The 5,987-nt window shown below is 38.5% G+C and overlaps 1 long non-coding RNA gene across 1 annotated transcript; it reads left to right on the forward strand.

Moving 5' to 3' along the window:
• Positions 1-1,121: 1,121 nt before the first annotated feature.
• On the forward strand, positions 1,122-4,684 carry LOC116574553. The gene is made up of 3 exons (XR_004279371.1): positions 1,122-1,198; positions 2,559-2,657; positions 4,447-4,684. It is a non-coding gene; the product is annotated as an uncharacterized LOC116574553 (long non-coding RNA).
• The last annotated feature ends 1,303 nt before the right edge of the window (positions 4,685-5,987 follow it).

Here is a 5,987-nt window from a genome sequence, read left to right on the forward strand (position 1 = left end):
GAGCGGAGCCCACAGACAAGGGTTCACAGAGCCTGCAGGACTCCGTCAGAAGGGCATAGGCAAAACCAGTCTACGGTGATAAAAATCAAATAACAGCAGCACCTATGGTAGGGCACTGACTCGTAAAAGGGCACAAGAGACATTTTTGGAGGGAGAAATTGTTCTGTATCTTGATTGTAGTTACAAGGATGTGCGTATTTGTCACACTTATAAAAACGTTCATTTAAGACCTGTGCATTTCACAACATATGAATTATGCTTCCATTATAAAACAAATTCAACATTTCAGAGGTCTGTGGGAGAGACAATTGATGCATAGATTGAATTTGAAAACGGAGAACATGTTCTTTTTTTTTTTTAAGATTTTATTTATTTATTTATTTATTTATTTGTCAGAGAGAGAGAGAGACAGAGAGAGCGAGCGCACAGGCAGGCAGAACGGCCGGCAGAGGTGGAGAGAGAAGCAGGCTCCCGGCTGAACAAGGAGCCCGATGCGGGGCTCCATCTCAGGACCCTGGGATCGTGACCTGAGCTGAAGACAGCAGCTGAACCCCCTGAGCCACCCAGGTGCTCGAGAACATCTTCTGTGAGCCTTCTTAGCCTCAGCAGGTTGGTCCTAGTCACCACTGATGTGGCTAACTTTGACAAAGACATAAAGCTCCTTCCAATCAAATTTCAAGATGAAATTCAACTGAGAGAAATGGCATGTGCGCTTGTAACTTAAGATCCAAAAAGATTTTGAAGAAATGGATTGAATTTTGCCAGCAGAAATTTTTTAAAGTTTGTGAATCCAAGGACAGCAAAAGTGCTATTTCATAAGTATAAGTATTCACAGAAACTCTTAGTCACTTTAGTTTGAAGAATGTGTTTGCTTAGAATCCACAGTGAGACATGCTCATCAGTGAAGCTACTGTGGCATTTGAAGAGGCTTAAGAACTAACAGATGGAGGACGATGGAGATGGAGATGCAGATGACTCTTCCGTCTAGGTCAAGGAGAGGCTTCAGGACTTCCTCAGTTGTGGGGTCACAATGGAATTCTGGAATTCTGACCCTGAACTCTACATCACAGAGACTTAACCACACAATCTCAGGAAGTCCTGAAGAACTACTGACCTATCACCTGAGGGCAGCAACTTTACCCTCAAAAACTAACATGGTGGAGTGACATAAGAATGTTCACCCCGGCCTACGAAGAAGGTGGGGCAGACTTAAGATCCCCATTTTTCACCTAAACTCCCAGTCTGCTAAGATACTCACATCTGACATAAGACAGGAGACAGACAGAGAAACCAGAAGTGATAGACAAACAAGTGCTCCTCGATCGTGAAGGATTGGGGAATGTTTCAACCTAACATAAAACCACATTAATGATCAATGATCTGTGAACAACAGTACTATATACTATGTACTATGAGATCTCAATAGTACTAATAGTATTAATTAGTACAAATAGTACTAATAGATCTCAATACTGCCAATGTCTCCAGCAATCTACTAAATAAAAACAGCTCTCATATTGTTTATTTAAAGTTCCTGGATGCATTTAATTAAAACACTTGTAAATATGTAGACCTACCCTTTACAGTGAAAAATATTAATAGTGGAAAGTAGCAGAGAGATAAACCTAAGATACCAAATGATAAAAGTTTGAGGTAAATCTCTTAATTTGAAAATCGACTTAAAATGCAAGATAGAGTTTACAGTGAAAAAATACAATCCATTTTATAAGGAAAGAAATGTCAAATTGTAAAGAACAGCCTACTGTTGGTGAGTCGACAGCTACAGAGAATCAGACATCAGAGCAAAATGAAGGTCCATGGGAGGTTCTGGCCCCTGGTAAACTCTGGGCTGATAGAACGTGAGTGCGCACACTTCAGATCACTTACCCTAGATGAATCACTTCCTCCTGGAAGAGAGCTTCTACCCTGATTAGAATGATGCCTTCACCACCAAACTAGACACAAAGAGAAAAGAAGACAGAAGACTTTAGCTGGCGTAGCCGAATAGGAAATAGGCTCACAGTTTTCAAAGATGTTGATCAGACCATGAGGTCAGGAGGGAACAAACAGGGTCATCAAACACTAGCAAAACGAAATCACTAATATGTGATGGTTGGACATACACCGATATTTCACACACACGCACGCACACACACGGACAACAAATAATTACTACGATAAAGAGCAGGGTACAGGAGTGCTTCTTACTCCATTTTATCTTGTGTATATGAGGGATGCTAAACACAGCCCTTATCTTCAGGTAGGTAAAAATCAGAGAAGAAAGCCGGCAGTGAACTCATTCACCTCAATCATTGCCTGAACCCAGGGAAGGTGACAGAAACATTTAACCAGAAATGACATCTTTCCACCTATGGCCATACACCCTGAACGCACCCCATCTCGTCTGATCTCAGAGGCTAAGTAGGGTCAGGCCTGGGGAGTACTCGGATGGGAGAAATGGCATCTTCCCTGTACTCCCCTTTTGCTGCTTCTCCCCCACTTCCTGAAACCAGGGTGGGGCTCCTTCAAGGATATGCTGGTTTGTCCTTACATTACAGGCTGAGGCAGTTCTGGAGAGGACCTGGACAGAGAACCCGGCAGAAAGCAGCAATTCCAACGGGGGCTCTATTCTGATGGTATTGACTTCGGGAAGCGGGGTAAGCCCGTTTTCTCCTTTACATTTTCCCATCAAAGCATTTGGTTCAGTTCTTGTGGGAAAAGTTAATCTCGGCTCAAGGAGTAGGGCATGATAGATACATACGATCGGTGTGCACATCATCAGAAAAATATCAAAATGTCCCAAAGACACCCTTCACATTGGCGTTTACACAATGATGCAAAAAAACATTTTTTCTAAGTTACTTACGTTCTAATGATCCGAACAGTGTTACAAACTTACCGGTAAGTTGTATATTTAAGAAAATGGAGGGATGGGAGAAAATAAGTGGTTTTGTGTATTGGTGAAAACAACTAAAATCTTCAATCATCTCTTCAATCTGGGCTCCTTAATTTTTTGTTTCTTTTTGTTTTGGTTTCTGGGGAGACATGAGTATGAGCTGTTTATACATAATACTATATTGCTTCAGAAAAGAAGGAAAAAAGCAACAACTAGCTGAGCTTTGACAAAATGACTGTCACATGGCTTATTTTGAGAGTATGTGAAGAGTCATTTTCATTTATCAAGCAAACCAATTTCAGAATCTGTTAATTAATTTTTTATTTTTTAATTTTTATTATTATTATTGGTTTTTTTTTGGTCAGCAGAGGGTATTATGACTATCAGACCCTTAACGTAAATGGGTATTTTTAGAAATTATTAAAGAGTGGAGGGGATTGTAATACTCTGAAATTCTTTTCAATCGTTTGCGAAGCAAAATTTGCATTATCTAATAAAAATAGTAATATGAGCTCAGCAGAGCCTTTAGACTTAAGGTGAAAGAAAAATCATGGAGTTTTCTCTAAATCACAAAGTCAGGTTTGATCCTTGACAAATATTCGAGAAAACTAAAATTGTAAAATACCATTTGTTTTAACAAATGTGAAAGAGTGATATACCTTACAATAAATCGTGAGGTCATCTCATGCAACTATTGACATATTTTAAAATAAATTAAACAACGAAAAAATGCTTATGTCATTACTTCAAATATTACTCACTATTGACATTTGGGGCAGATGATTGCCTTTTGTGGGGTCTGTCCTGCATTGTGTAGGGTGCTTAGCTGTGTAATTGGCTTCTAAACGCTAAGCATCAGTAGCAACCCACAGTCTCCGGACATTTCTAACACCCATGGTGGGGCCAAATCGCTTTGGGTTGAGAATCACTTAGTGAAAAAGAAAAAAAACAAAAACAAAAACAAAACTGTTTCTTTTTATGTACCATCAATTTTCAAAGAAAAGTGACAAAAAAGGGAAAAGAAACACACAGATTTCTTAGTGGTGAAATTAGAAGTGTATATTTATTGAAAAAAAATCTTATTTTTTATTTACTAAATTTTCTATCTTGATTATTAATTAACTTTACAATACAGTTATCTTAAAAGGCAAGCCCGTTTTTCACATTGAACAGAACTTGTATTTAAAGACTATTTTAAAATGGAGGAATTATTTTTTTTCTATTATGAAATGAACTAATTCTTTTTGTTTTGTGCGGCATCTCCTAAAATATTATAGAAGCCTGGGATAATCAAACACATTTAAAAAAGTTATTTCCCTGGGCGCCTGGGTGGCTCAGTGGGTTAAGCCACTGCCTTCGGCTCAGGTCATGATCTCGGGGTCCTGGGATCGAGTCCCGCATCGGGCTCTCTGCTCAGCAGGGAGCCTGCTTCCTCCTCTCTCTCTCTGCCTACTTGTAATCTCTCTCTGTCAAATAAATAAATAAAATCTTTAAAAAAAATAAATAAAAAATTAAAAAAAAGTTATTTCCCCTTATTTTTAAATTTTCAGAATGCCAATATCATTTTAAAGCAATCGAGAGGTCAGTCTTCATTCATGAGCTCATGTCAGAGGAGAATGATTGCGTTTAAGAGACACTGTTCTCACGTCCTTTCAGTCCTGTGACTAGTTTTGTCCTTTGAGAGGGCCAGGAGTAATCGCTTGGCCTTACTTACTCCAGCCTGTTTGTAAAAGCTTTTCCAGACCGTGACTGCCGCTCTTCTTTACGTATGCTTTCTAGACAGAACTTGTCCAGTTTCCTAACTTGAAAAAAAAAAAAAACAACCCTCATTATTCGGCACTTTGATCAGTTGAGGTTTTGCTATGAGCTCTGTTGCATCTGTTTATGATTTAATTATATATTACGTCAGGATGAAAACGTTCACGTATAATGGAAAGAGGGGAGTATTTCATCTTTGATATAAAAACTAATATTCTATTAAATACCATTGTTTTAAAAACATAAACAAACTTGTTTACATAAGCAATTTTTATCCTATTTTCTTCACTATTCTTATTAACATTCTTTGCCTATAATTAAAAATCTATTATTCTTATAGAAACAATTCATGCTCTTCTGCTTGTGATCCTTCTTCCTTCCTTTTTCTAAAGCCTCAGGAGACCATACTGCAGTTCATGTGTTCCCGCAGTGACTTTCTCCTGCCACCAATCCTAAGTCTGGTTTAAAATGATCTTTCCCACCTGTCATTAGAATATTACTATGCCTCTATGTTTGTCTGAATACACAGTCTGTTCTGTCATTAATAAACCATTTTCACTGCGCTTGTTCCTGTTCCCCTCATCAAACAGTCATTCGTTTGGCTATGATGTCATTGACATACATAGTTTCAAAAATTCCTAAACAAAATGTTGGGCACATTGCCTGTGGTCATTCACAGTGGCGGGAAATTACCAGATTTCTGTTATGTTACTTTTTTGTCATTATTCAAAGTATTACATTTAATACATAGAAAATTCTCCCTCAAAATTAGAGGGGGGAGATGTGGCTGCTTCAAGCATGCGTGAGTTCTAGAGAAGATAGTCTGCGGTTTCATTGGACCTTGAACCTTGCTCAGAATCAGCCACCTTGTGAAGTGACTCTTATACTCTTAGCTGTATGTGCTTCCCGGTCTGCCCTCTCTCTACTCTGTATTTTGGGTTCTTATTCTTCAGCATCTTATATATCTTCAACTTAAAAAAAAAATCATCAAGCGCTGCATTACTACTTCCAATGCAAGTTTAAATCTTCAAATTGTTTATGGTGATATCATAGATGTGTTCTTCTATTTACTTAAGGGACGTCTACTGAACACCGACCATGTCCCAGGCACTGTGCTAAGCCAAGAGGTACCGTGATAGCTAGCTAACCCATGGTCTCAGATTCAAATCCATTTGATTTCTCTCAATTTTGAAGAAGGTTTTTTCCTTGCCTCTTCTGTCTGCTGACCTCACCCTTTTCTCATTAACTGAGAACTATATAGAAGTTATTCAAAGTTTTAATGAAGCCTAAAGTAAAGCTTCGATTCACCTATTATCGTCTCTACTTCCCCCGA

Source organism: Mustela erminea, chromosome 15, assembly GCF_009829155.1.
Source record: "Mustela erminea isolate mMusErm1 chromosome 15, mMusErm1.Pri, whole genome shotgun sequence".
Classification (NCBI taxonomy): Eukaryota; Metazoa; Chordata; class Mammalia; order Carnivora; family Mustelidae; genus Mustela; species Mustela erminea.